At 43.5% G+C, this 13,876-nt stretch overlaps 1 protein-coding gene across 1 annotated transcript in view; it reads left to right on the top strand.

Annotated features, from left to right (window-relative positions):
- LOC112559995 (protein jagged-1-like) overlaps positions 1-13,876 on the top strand; it is a 45,562-nt gene that overhangs the window by 14,798 nt on the left and 16,888 nt on the right. The gene's annotated exons all lie outside the window — the stretch shown is intronic.

The following is a 13,876-nucleotide window of genomic DNA, read 5'->3' as shown; positions in this document are numbered from 1 at the left end:
GACTGATTATATTTGCATCGTTTGTAATTATCTTCTTCAGTTATGGAACTGTCTACGCAATTTATTTAGAGTTGCTGTTTTATATTTCATCTTGTTGTTGTTGTCTCTGCTGAAAATAAACTCAATGCCTAGTTTTCAATTGTACTCGGTTCACATCCTTCCCCTTCCCAACCATTTTCTTTAAAAAAAAATGTTTCACGTCATGCAAAACATACATTACTCTATTAATAATCATTAAGGGGAAAAACAAGATATGACTGAGCAGCCTGGTAACTGAGAAAATGTCTGGCTGGCCAGCATTAAACAAAACAGCACCATGCGCATAGTGATTTACATCTACTTTCTATCAGCGTTAAGATCGTCTCCATCTTGTGGCTGTCGTCAAGTTTCTTTCGCACACTCCTCCACCTGTAACTATCTCACTCTCTTGATCCCTCCTTCTGCGTGACGACAGCCTTGTTCTGTCGAGAAAGTTTCATCAACTTCCATCAGGCCAAGGATTCTGTATACCTGTAAACAGGACTAAGAGACTGGGTAGCCCCATCGTTGTGTTGGTTGTGCTACTTCCAAACGCTACTGTGCGAATGAATGGAGATGAAGTGAGTTGTTGTAGGTCTCGTATTGTTTAGTGTCTTGCGTCTGACGTCTTGTGTGCGTCATTTGTTCCACGTCACGAAGCAGAAAAAGACGTCATATATAAGAGAAAAAAAAAATTGCTCTAAAAATAGGCAACTAAGCTGGAAAACAACTTCGTCCGCCATCTTTATGACTCTGTCAGTGGCATTCCTCTGAACTTGTGGCTCTTTGATTCGATTCATCTACAAATCATTTCATCCTCATCATCATCATCTGAAGGCGGCTCGTCGAACGTTGTATGTGTGTGTGTAATATCGTGCGTGTTTAAGGTAAGTGTACGCTGGACTATTACATACGAACATGTGCAGACCTGAATCCTGAGGAACTGTTTGGTGGAGCGGATATAAATGTGTTGTGCTATCGTTGATATCCTCTCTGCGTTCATACAGAGCTGCATCTAAATTGCCCTCTGGGATAAATAAAGTTGCGTCTTATTCTGTCTACCCTCTCATTCTGTCCCTCTTCTTTCTTTCAATTTTTTGCTTTCTTCCTCACTTGATTCTTTTTTTCATCTTGCGAACTTGAAAGTTTCCATTCGTTTGTTGACGTTCCATTTTGTAGCTTTGGGATGGGCTGGGCTGGACTTACAGCGCAGCCGCATCAAGCTTTTAAAAGAATATAAACACGATGCGGGCTGTGCATAGTGCTCAATCCCTCTTGCTTGCGACCAGACTCCTCTTGCGCAATCTCACTTTGTCGTTAATTCTCCTCTTGCTGTTTCCGGCGAACGAACTGCGCCAGGTGAAGCAGACATTAAACGTGAAAGGCATATTAACAAGCGAGTTTCCTAGAGGCGGAAGTGACGTTTGCGGGACTGGTTCCCTTTCTTCGCGCATCTTCCGGTGAGGTGAGCTAGTCGTAACACGTGCACAAAAGTGGCATTATCATTGCGGCTTCCAGAAAGGACTTGCATGGTTCCTTACTTCTCCCACACACAAACCTCTTATTCAAGCTCATTTGCCCCAGATCGCTCAGACGTAAGTGGCAGCTTTACCTCCGAGGCAGGTCGTAAACGCCATCGTCGCATACTGCGCAATGGTGTCAACAGCGCAGACAGCTCGCGGCGCAAGTTTAAATTTAAATGTTGTCCCACTCCTACCTCCAGCCCCCGTTACACCGTTTGATCGTTGGTACCTTCCTCCCCCTCCCACTGGCACTTGTCATCGGTGGTGGCAGCGACTAGCAGACATCCTGGGTGCGCGATCTTTTAACATTTAGCGAGTCTGTGTCAGCTCCGATCCAATGGCGCAGGTTAGGGCGACATGTTCGCCATGATGCTACGTCACGTCGTGTTCCAGACAACGTGACCTCTGCAAGGTTGAATGTACACGCGCAGTTTGTGTGTGTGTGAGGTAGCAGTAGTAGTTGGAAGTTCATGCGTGTGTTGATGTGGGAGATTCTTTGCATGTTGTATATTGCATGTTCCTTGACTTTCTTCTATCTGCTCATCTTTGCTTTCATAGCACCTCTATCAGATCTGTTTGCTAGTGTGCTCGAGGGCACGCGTGTGTGTGTGTGTCTACGCGCGTTTACTCTGCACATGGTGAGTACCTACACCTGTTTGTCTTTGTGTAAGTACGTCCGTGTGTTCTTCTCATTGAACTTCTTTCTCACAACCTTTTATCTTCATCTGCCATCATGCTACACCCCCAACCGCACCTTCTCTTCCCCAAATCGTCGACTGTCCTTGACATCGCGCACAATGCTGTGCAGGTTAAGGTCGGTACCATAAATCACCCCCTTTCCTTCTTTTTCTCAATCCTCCTTCCTTATTCCCTCCTCCTCCCTCGTTTATAGCCAGACCTGTTTACGTCTGCACGCAGTCGCAACACATGGACCTTAAACTCCACTGCGCTTGATCTTCCGAGCATTAATCAGGCCGTTCATTACACAAAGTTAGCATCAATTACGAGAACGGGGTGCTTTTATATTTTTACAAAAACTTATCTAAACGAAGAGTGTGGCACTAGTGCTGGGTGTGTAATGAACTCTTTCACGTGTTATTTTTTTTGTGGAAACTGTCCTTGCTACGACCTTCACGTTGTAGCTACGTTGTTCGCCGCTTTCTGTGTCGAGCATACAGCACTTTATGTGTGATGAAAGAGGAGTTAACGGGAAATGAATGAAAGGTTATCTTGCTTTCATTGGAAGTCTTAATGTGGAGGGAGTGTGGGCACCGTGTTTAGCGGTTACCTTTAAGAGAATCCCGGGTAGCAGGCAACTACGAACGTCAGCACGGGTACAGTCACGTTGCACGGAAACCCCTTTCCCCAACATGCGCACACACGCACAAATACACACACCCACATGCAAAGAGATATAAAAGGACATGTTATTGTCGATGGAGACATTGTGCAATTCTGCATTGTGCAATCACGGACGTGTATAGATGGACTGCTGTCTGTCTGCCAAGACCAACGCTTAGCCTCTTGCGAAGTTCTCCGCTGTTAGTCTCGGCGAGCCTCAACAAAGAATGTGAATAAACCGGAAGCTTTGTCGTCTCATGCCTCGTTTTAGCATTTAACTGGGAAAAAAAATCGTCTGGCAGCAGTCCAGTAATACAAGGTCGTGGCGCAATGAAATATTCCCGAGACAGGGAATTCAGTGCTGTTACTAGCATGTTTCCATGTACATACATTATATTCAAATCAATATCATAAAGAGCAAATAACTAATTTTGCATGGCACAATGTAAATTATTACTTCATAAATCACTCGAACTCCTGTACCTGCCTCACACAAGAACAGTAACTCTCGAATAACGTGTTCGCCCTCTGCTCTTTTCAAACAGTTCTCGTTGTTCTCCGGGAAGGACGGGCAAAATTGTCCAAGATGAATTCTTATTTATAGCCCGTATTGCCGATCACTTGAACTTGTCTTTGACATGCCCGGCCTCGACTTTTACCCAATACCCAGCACAGGTAGTCTGCTTATCTCTTTGTCCGCTCAGGTGCAAACGTACTGCATTGTTGGCCCCCCTCCATGTGGGTGTGATTTATTGAGGTTCCCACCTCTCAACCCCCTGCCACCTCTCTCAGATCCTGGTGTTTACACGATTTTGCCTAGGAATACCCGGATCGATATACCTGCTCACGTTTGCTTAACTGATATGTCTTCTCTCTCTCACACACACACACAAGACATTGATAGATAAATGAACAAATTTGATTTTTATCTCGTCGTTTGCTTTCATAACCTTAACAAATACTATTTCGTAAGATGTTATCTCGGAACAACATCACTCTGCATCGTTTACTAATAACAACATCAGATCAAGCATACGAGAAAGTCCTAAACAGGATGATGCCGAGAAGATAAAAATAAGTGCAACGGTAGAAGGTTCAGAAGGTGGTGCAAGTTATCGCCTGCAGCAAAACTTTTCTACCATACCCCCCTTGTTCTCGGAAAGTGTACGATACCCTTCCCCCCCAAAACCACTTTGTTTCCACCTTTGTTCTTAGTCAAGAGCTGCCTGGCTCCTTTCTCTCAAGCTCTGCGGGTCGTCTCCAGGGTATAAGGACTACTCTTAGCGTCTTCGAGCTGTGACGCAGGTGGAAGGGTAGTCCAAATAAACCGCGTGGTTTAGATTATGGAGGTGAAGACCTCTGCGTTGTAGATGGGACGTCAGGGCTGGGCTGCATGTCAGCTCTTGAAAATAAGTCTTGCGGTCTCAAGTGTTTCGCTAAGTTTGGTCTGAATAGTTAGTCTGCCACTGAGAGCGGTGACTAAAGATCCATTTTCAAGACCTCACTTGAGTACCAGCCAACGGCGATTGTGTTTTCTTTTTGGGTTGGTAAGCTGGGCTGGACGACCATTGTTTAGTTTGAATTATGGCATCACATGCAACCCAACCCTGGAATAAGAGCGTTCTACTGTAAAACACAGAGACATTGAGGTATAGAGTAACAGTCTGAAGAAGGATGAACAAAGTGCGTCCTGAATCGCATGGAACGGACTCCTGAACCTACAGGATATGCAGAAGCATAAATAATTACATTTTGTACTGTACACGTCAGTACACTGTACACATCCTTTTCTAGATGCCCCTACTCACACTTTCATACAATATTCCCTTCTCTCTCCCTACTCTGCTCTCACGCATGGATGACAGGTGCTAACCGTAGGAGCACGGGACTGCCCAAGTTCTTTGAGAAGCAATTAAACATCATCCATCCATCCACAACCAATAAGCCTGGACGTTGTCAGTGATATGCTGTGAATTAAATCAGAAAACATTTACGATCGAATGAACGGAAGACTCATTTGCAGAAAGAAAAAATAAGAGAGAAAAGAAAAATTCGAGATATAGAGAAGGGACAAACTGGAAGCGAAGGGCATGTAAGGTGAGGTAAGGAAGACATCGCATAAGATTCTGTGAAGAAGGGATGGCTATCTGAGGATCCTGCTAGCAAAAGATCATTATCAGAGGATACTGGAAATCACTCAACACATGTCTTATGATTCTGTAAGGAATTGCAAAAATTGCAAAATTCTTCCTGTTCGGCCTCCGGCAGGATACAAACCTCCTCTGTTTTCTGAGGTGTGGTGTTATGCATTTGTGCATTACGATGTTGCATTGGTGTGGTCGTGCACGTGCGTGTGCAAATGAAAAAAAATTGACGAGTGCTTAACAGATGATGCACATTATCTCAATGGAGCATTTATTGCTCCCTGCTTATCCAGTCCAAACAGTGCGGCAGTGAGGTGGGAGGTAGGGATTCGAATTCTGTAGTTGTCAGTGAGTCTGGCAGCTTTGCACTGTTAGACAAGCGCATGATTCAAAGCCAGACGTGTGCGCGTCCCCACCTAGTAACCTTACCCATCTCCCTCCCTTTTCTTTCAGAGCAAATCTGGTTAGCGCGTGTGGTCATGCACACACAGGGGCGCGTGCGATGGGGGTGTGGGATGTGTGTGGAGGAAACGTTGATGTCGAGACCACCTGCTGCAACACGACTTTAACAGGTTGGAGAATCAGGGCCCGTCAGGTACAGATCCACTTCATCAGCTAAGAATCCGTCAGATGCTGAGACAGGGCTTCCGTCCAGTGCTCGACATGCAAATTTTCACAAATGTTAGTCGGTAAAAATCACCGTTATCGACACATATCTATGATTTCGAAAGCAATGAGCACCATTTCGATAAGCAGAGATTCACCATAGTTGGCCGAGGCAGATGCAGATGAATAGAACTCGTTGGAGAAAGATATTCAGGAACATTGAATATAAGATAAAAACTTGTTAGCCCCCTTTACAGAACCCCAACGTCAATTTAAAAAAAATTGTTTGCTAAACTAATTAATTACGGCTGAGATAAGCGAAGTTGGTAGAATAAAGCTCAGTGTTAATCAGTGCAGTCGTCCTTGTGATAAGCAGGGCCGTTAAAGCACAAGGTCAAGATTGCCACGATCTGCTACAGGCTCGTACAGACGGTGGAATAAACTGCGCCCGAGAGAAGTACATGGGTGGATACACCCGGAAACCTTAATTACTTAGTGAGACCTTACCGCAGAGCAGCCGAGCTTTCGTGAAATCCTCTCCTCTAATAACTCGAAGTAAATTTTACCCATGGAGTATATTGCCGATGGCCATGGATATGAATTGTGATGGGTATCCTACAGTCTTATCAGGGAAAGTATAAGACAGTGAGGGGAGAGATAAGTCGCAAAGCTCTGACGTCCACTGGTCTGAAACAGTGGACCACTTACATTTGGTTCTTCCTATGACCAGAATGCTTTGAGATCATTTATCGTGTAACTTTAAATGCCCTTATTAGTTCTCACATACTGATTCGAGTTCTCTCTGAATACAACTTTTCTTATTCGTTCCATGCCGCTCATATTTCTTAGTGGCGCAGTGGTAGAAGCGCCTGTCTCTAAAACATCGAGAATCGGGCATGCTGGGTTCGTATCTCGGCTCTGACATTGTTTCTAGGAATATGACACCTGCTTACAGGGTGACCGATGACGATTTTCTACGGGTACTCTGGTTTCCTCCTTCGTGTGTGTGAGAGAGAGAGAGATTGAATAATTATAATTTTAATGATGGTCAATGAAGACGCAGATGCCTTCTGACGAATGAGAGCTCGTGAGAATACATACATGTAGGAGCCTTTGTTGGTGGGGTAAGACACCTATAAATAAATATTTATCATCATCATCATTAGTGGTGGTGCATGGTACAACAGTGGACGTTCTCGTCAGCTCTTCAGACTGAACGCTGTGTACATGCTCTGATTTGAGTTAATAGCAATTTTGTTTTTTGAATCCAGGAAACAGAAGCTTGTGTGTGTGTGGTGCAATTTGATTGTTGGATTGAATGATAAGCTAAACGTCTGCGTATGTGTGGCAGAATTTAGTGGCAAAAAATATAATCACGACCCGGCCACCGGTCTATCATCAACTTTTCCTAAGGTGCGCCGAGGCAACTACCTCCGCACTTATCTTTAAAAGTTTATGCTCCCCTTGTCGCTGGTTGCGAAGGTCCCGGATGACACTCCCGTGTTTGCACGAACGCAGCTGCTTATTGTCCATCAGTAAAATTTCCCCGGCATTTTCGTTTCAACATTTTTGCTTTCGCGACGTGACATTATCTGCTAACGACGGCATGCCTGTTCCGTTTACAAACTGCTTTTCTCTTTCTTTTCTGCCTTCCCACTGGCAATGCAGGTGTTGCCAAGAAGATTCTGGAAGCAATTAAAGCAAGAGAGGCCGAGTGACAGGAGATCGATAATTCCAAGCTGCCGAGGTCTTAGACACATTAACACCAATGACGTCAACTAAATAAAACCAGCTTCCAGAAAAAAAACGTAAAGAGTTTTAAAGTGGGTTTTTACGGTCATCTTGTGTTAACGCGCTTGTTTCCCTCCATCAGAAATATTGCCGTCCTGAACTGAAATCAGACTGTGTTCACGAAGGTTTCTGACATCGAAAATAGTCGCGTTCTTCGACGTAATGACGCAATCCATAAACTGCTGGCTTTCGGTTTTACACTAAATGTTAACCCATCAGGAGCCACTGGTTCTACCCGTCAGTGAAAGTACTACGAGCATCTTTGGTTGGCAGCTGGTAAAGATTACGTCTTTTGCACCTGACCTCGTCTCTCCTGCTCCTCTGCTAATATTTTAAAGCAGAGACTCATTGGTTGTAGCGTAAACAACTCTACTAACATCTTTCGCCCTTTGGAATGAATCATTTTTAAGGAGCTGTCTTTTCATCTATCCACCCATCCAACAATAAAGTCTATTCCCTCATTCATTTCATTTACATTTTAAAAAACGGTTAAAGAAAGAAAGAGAAAGACAGTCTAACATGTAATACAAAAAAAAAGAAAAAAACAACGCACACACCGATTTAAAAGTAAAACAGAGAACAGTTCTCGACTATGTCAGGCAGTGATGAATGTAGAGCTGCTTACACCGAGTGGCTAGACATGAAATCCTTGGGCTATCGAGAGAATCCTAGGCCTGTTTTAATTGCAGACATGAGCATTCCAAACCCTCTTCTTGAACGTTTTAAGCGATAGGCTCGAAGTCTACAGCCGATAGCAAAAGTTATCTGGGGCTTTGTGCGTTTTCTCATATTTCAAACTACCTGAGCCCTCCATCCTAGTGCATTACTGGGGTCGCTGAAACTGGTTAATGACACTGAGAATTGTTAGTGAAAATGGTTGATAAAATCCATGATATAGAGGAGTAGGAGGAGATAAACCTCTTTGACTGGACTCTCTGGCGCGGACTTACGTGATGTCATCGCATGTTGTATATTTATATTGCTGAAATTTTGAAGTTGAGGTCCACAGACTGAAGGTCCAGGCTTCTGCTGAAGCCACAGGTAGATAGATAACCCAAGCCGTACTTCAGGTCTCAAGACAGTTTGTTGAATTACTAGTACGACTTTTTCTTTCGTTCATTTTATTACTGGTATAAATAATTTTAGATGGTTTATTTTATTACTTGTACAATTTCGTTTACTGACAGCAAAGACAACGGTGCTCATGGACTGTAGATGGTCTTCCTGCAAAGGCGGACGACAGTGACCACTTCAAGGTCTTCATAACTTGTAGTCACTCATTCACTCACACGTTTATCTGATAAATCTGCTCACTACTATAGACCACTCCTAAAACCGACCGTGCCCCTTTAAAATGCCGATCATGACGTCATTTCCGACTCTCGCTCCTAGATTATTTTTCAGATTTCAAGTAAACCACACAGATGATCGAGAACAAGCATCGTCTGGTTGTTTACCCTGTTAACGAGAAGAAGGAAGCTGACCTTATCATCTGGCAGCAGAGGCTGAAAAGCGAACAAAGATGACGATGAGTTTGGGCCCGGCGTGTGGGGTCATTTGCCTATCTGGTTAGACGAGACTCCAAAAGAGCCCTTTTCCATCTTCCTCCCATGAGGGAAGGGCGGAGAGTTGTCTTACTGTATTATTTATTCTTTCTTAAACTCAACAGCGCAGACGGACCCTGCACAAGGCTGGGATAGTCGTGTCCTGGCTCATGATAAAGACTGCGCATGCTCAGCGGAGGTGACGATAACCTTGTACGTGATGTATGAATGGGACGTTAGAAAAATTAACAAAACCAAACCAGATATGACTTTGTCGGACGTGTCTTTTAAACAATCCTCAAAATCCTCCCACAAAAAATAAACAGGAACTAGATTAGGAGGAACTGTTTTCTGTGTTTCCCTTTTTTTCTGGATCACGTGGCAAAGCACCGGTTTACTTAAACAGATGATCGTTTTGAATTCTGGGTTTGGATAGTGTAAGGACAGTGGTGCAGAAGGTGCAGAAGGTGCGCCATGTGGGTGATATATGGAAAGTATTTTCTATGGCAGCTGTCCAAGCAGTGTAGGATGTGCTGAGTGTCTGATCCTCCTGCACTTTTAAGGCTGCAAGGCTCATCAGTGTCATGTAGTACTTTAATTGTTCTACTGACGATACATGTATAAATATTTGTCTCTACGACAAAAAGGCAATGCTAGTGTAATTATTGTGTCATCTTCTTGTCTTGCTGCTGTCAATGTTCTGCTATTACAATATTCACTTTCCCTTTATATAACAATGTCTATCTGATATATAAACATCTTAATGTACATATTGTATTCACACTGGCACTAGTAGATCATACTCGCTATTATCATCACCATCGACGTCAACATAAAAGTCTGTTTCTGTCTGCACCCATCCATGGCCGTTGGCTTCTGTGTCTGTGTGTCAATCACAACCTTCTCAATTTAGTGTTCATCTAACATTTTGTCTGTCGACACTCCACAATCCTATTATCTTGGGAAAGAAAAAAATACTTCTTTATCTTTGTATTAACAAAAACCCTCTGTTAAAGGGGGCAAGGGGCAGAGGAGTACGTTAAGAGCTTCGCACAGTCATCAACATGACATTTAATAATACTTTTGACATATAAACATTTTAGCCATTGATACTGTCCATCATGTACCTCATTTGTTTCTTAGTACTTGATAAGGGTTCTAAGAATTTTCTTTATAGCTGGCTCAGAGTTCCAAGACCAAAAGTAAAAGCAACTAGAGCTCCATCCCTCATGTCTGTTTGTGCTCCTGCGCGCCTGCAGTACCTTCAGACTATAGTGGGGGATCTTAGCAGGACCCACAGTTCTGCAAACTGCTGACCTGAGAAAAACGAAGGGTAAAATAGCATTGTCTAGAGAACGGGGCAAATGCCTTTCCCTGCAGCCATTCAGAAGGACGCTGCAACTCCAACCAGATCCAGTTTCAAAGCAGACTGCGTCGAGCATCCTGCCCTGCAATTGTTTCTTAACAATGGGCGTGCCAGGAGACCGCAAATACACACGGAAACCGTTTTAGGGCGAGTTGTGTAATCCATCAAAGCAGCTTTGTCGGTGGTACGAAAGTTTTCCAGACGTAGAGTCAACGACGAACCCGTCTGAATCGTTTGGCCACGAAAGGGCGTAAATAAGACGATACAGGTTTTAAGACAGGGAGAGTATCAGACAACTTTTATCTCTTACTCTTTTTGGTGTCTTAGTTTACCTGCTGGTAACATTTTTCTTCTTGACTAATTGTGTCATCTTTCATTTTCCATTATCTGGTTGCTTGAAGTTTGACAATCTTTAATAGCTGGTTTTATCATGAAAGAAATTGTCATTTTTTTTCTATTTGTTACTCCTACCGCTTGCAATAGATACGAAGCAAAGAAACACTTTTAGGAATACGGCAAAACTTAGGACACAGCGACCGCAAACAGTTGAACTTCTAAAGAACTCGATGCTCTGTACGATTCTGTCTGTCTCATACAAGTGGTCACAGGTTGCCCGAAAAATGACTTCAAGACAGTCTGTCAAAATGTCTTCTCTCATTCTTATTCTCTCAGTCGGAAAAGTTGTTTTATATAACGCTTGCCCCAGGCCGTAGCAGCATTTGTGATTTATATTCCATGGCAGCCGCGTCGACGCCTCGCAAACTTCCGGTCTGAGACCGTAGAACCGCTAGGAGCGAGGCTGTCCATCCACTTGTGCGACGCAAAAGACAGGCAACCCAGACATTGTGTCTGCAAGTCGGCATGCCTGACATGGCTGCAAGGGAGCTATGGCATGAAACATAAACCTCTTGCCATTTGCCATTCACAAGACTTTTTTTAAACTGTTTTGTCGGTTAACGTGTCACACTGTACTCTGCCCTTTGATTGGTGCACAGCAAGTTTTCAGTTCAGTTCCTCAGGGTATACAGGTTTAATGTACACAGCTCACTGAGTCTTTCATGTACAGTGCCAGTAAGCTTCAGTCAGGTTTTTTTTTCCCTGTCATTTAGATAGTGATTACTTGGCTACTGGGATGCTATCCCTCCATCTCCCTAACTACAGTTAATTGCCTGGTTGGGTATCCGTCGGTGATTAGGTGCGTTTTTTGGGGTGGAGGGGGAGTATATTGTGACGGAGGCTGCTCCTGTGAACTATCCCATGAATAAATACGAAAATTAACGAAGGCAATGAATGTATGTCGGAATGAATGACTGAATAATCATCAACAGAAAAGCCAAACTAGAAAAGAAAAGAAGGAAAAACATTCTGGCTTCAATCGCGAGTGCAACACCTTACTCTAAGTTCCCGGAATTCGGAAGCAAAAAAATGATCATTCCTGATTATCATTGAAACGTCGTTTAAGGTGGTGTTCATGACGAGAAAACAATAAGTGTTTGAGCTGGCGGGTGAAAGGTAGGGACCTTGAAACAGGATAGTGTTGTGAAGACGCACCGTGACTTAACCTTTCGTTACGTTTTGTAGAACACTTTCATTGAATGCTCGGCCTCCGGTTTCCAGACACCGTGGAGAGCGTCTTGGCACTGGCATTTGCATGCAGCTGTCTGCTACACGTGTTCCACAGAAAGAGAGAGAGTATTGCATAAACATATCCCTCCCCTTCCGTCTCAAGAGGTTAGATATAGAGTTTACAAAGCAAAACCAGATACGCGATCTATTCCATTGTGTCTGTTGGTCCGTCTTTCGCTTTTTTCTTTCTCTCTTCCTCTTCTTGTTTCTTTGTCTACTTTTTACCTCCTAAAATATAGTTCTTTTTAAAATCACTTTTTTGGAACTTTTTCTATCTCTCTCTACCTTATAACATCGAATACTGATTTGTATCTTTTTTTAAAAAAATTGCTATTGTTTCCCATTTTCGTATGTTTATTTTTGTCGGCACAAAACGTAAATGCATCTTTGGGGGGTAAATATACTTTGCTGGTTTTCCTGCCCAGGAGGTCCGCGAGATGTTATCTCAAACATTGCCGAGAGCTAATGCTCGATGTCGTTTCTTTTTGTCAGAATTTGTTTTGAAGAATAAATGTAGTCCCCGCCCAAGTTGTTTCTCCGCAGCCTCGAGTAACCTCAAGTAACCTTTGAAAAAACAAGTATGGAAGACAGGGTATCTGGCGTCTTGGGACCACCGTCTTCCACAATTTTTAGCCGGAACATGCAAATCTGGCGTCGCCTTTTGTACGCGCACATGTTTACCTCCATCCTCTTGTACATACAAGTCTTATCCTCCATCACTCAATTTTCTTCTTATCACTTCCATGTACATAAACTTAAAGACTGTTCTCGAGGTTTACTCATGCATTAAGACTATTCTTTCTTTTTTTCTTATTTTCCCCAAAGTAACCTCTTACTAAAAAATATGTTCAATGCAGATTATTATTTTATTATTTTTTTATTATTTCCATGATATAAACAGAAGCTTAGCTCGTTGTACTATACACAAGTTACGAACTTTCCATCCCTCTCTGTACACCACCCACCTCACACATCATCATTCGCTTTGATTTTGCTTCCGTTGAACGCAGGTACTAAACGTTTTCGGGTTCTGCAGACGTTCAACTGTCAGAGTTACTGGCACGCTGGTAATGAGTTTTTTCCCCGCAGTGTTACGTGGTACAAGCGGGAATTCCGGACTCCGTCGTGTGCTTGCAGGTGTTGAGATGTCCGTACTGTCGGTGGCGTTTAATGGCGTGCAGATGTCGGGGCCCCTGTGTGCGCGCTGTTACATGCACGTGCTGACGTGCACTGCAGGTAATTGCGTGCGTCGTGACGTTTATCTCATGGGACGGTGGCCGTGAACCTGAGGGCAAAAGAAGAAGCTGGGAAGCAGGGATGGAGGTTTGGAAGGCCGTGGTTCATACAATCCTTTCTTGGCGAGTCATGTGAAATGGAAGATCTCGGAACGCTCGTTGTAGTCTGGTAGCGGTTGACCTGCGGAGGTTAAAAATCAAAAATCGTGAACGGCAACTCTGAATTTGGGGCTGCTCGTATTGGATGTACCCGCTACCACTCTCGAGTCCTTGTACAGTGTGGTTAGGGCAAGGATGTGTAAATGTGGATTGCTGTCTGTCTGCCAAGACCAACGCTTAGCCTCTTGCGAAGTTCTCCGCTGTTAGTCTCGGCGAGCCGAAGGAAAAAAAGAATGTAACTAAACCGGAAGTTTTGTACAAACCTGCCTCGTTTTAGTAGTTCATCTGAAATGTCAATAAACAGGAATCTTTGTACAAAGCTGCCTCATTTTAGTAGTTAAATGGAAAAAATCGTCTGCCAGTAGTCCAGTAATACAAGTTCGTGGTTAGGGTTAGCAGAAAGACGATAAATGTGAAAGTATAAAGGCAGAGCAAAAACTGTGCATGCTTAAAGAAGGTGGCAGACAGTGAGTGAAAAAAAAACTATCTCAACTATCTCGAGCAATTTTGAAAATAATATTTA

The sequence above is a fragment of the Pomacea canaliculata genome, linkage group LG3, assembly GCF_003073045.1.
Source record: "Pomacea canaliculata isolate SZHN2017 linkage group LG3, ASM307304v1, whole genome shotgun sequence".
NCBI classification, from domain to species: Eukaryota; Metazoa; Mollusca; class Gastropoda; order Architaenioglossa; family Ampullariidae; genus Pomacea; species Pomacea canaliculata.
Note: the sequence above shows the minus strand (reverse complement) of the source record. Positions and strands in the feature narration are given on the sequence as shown.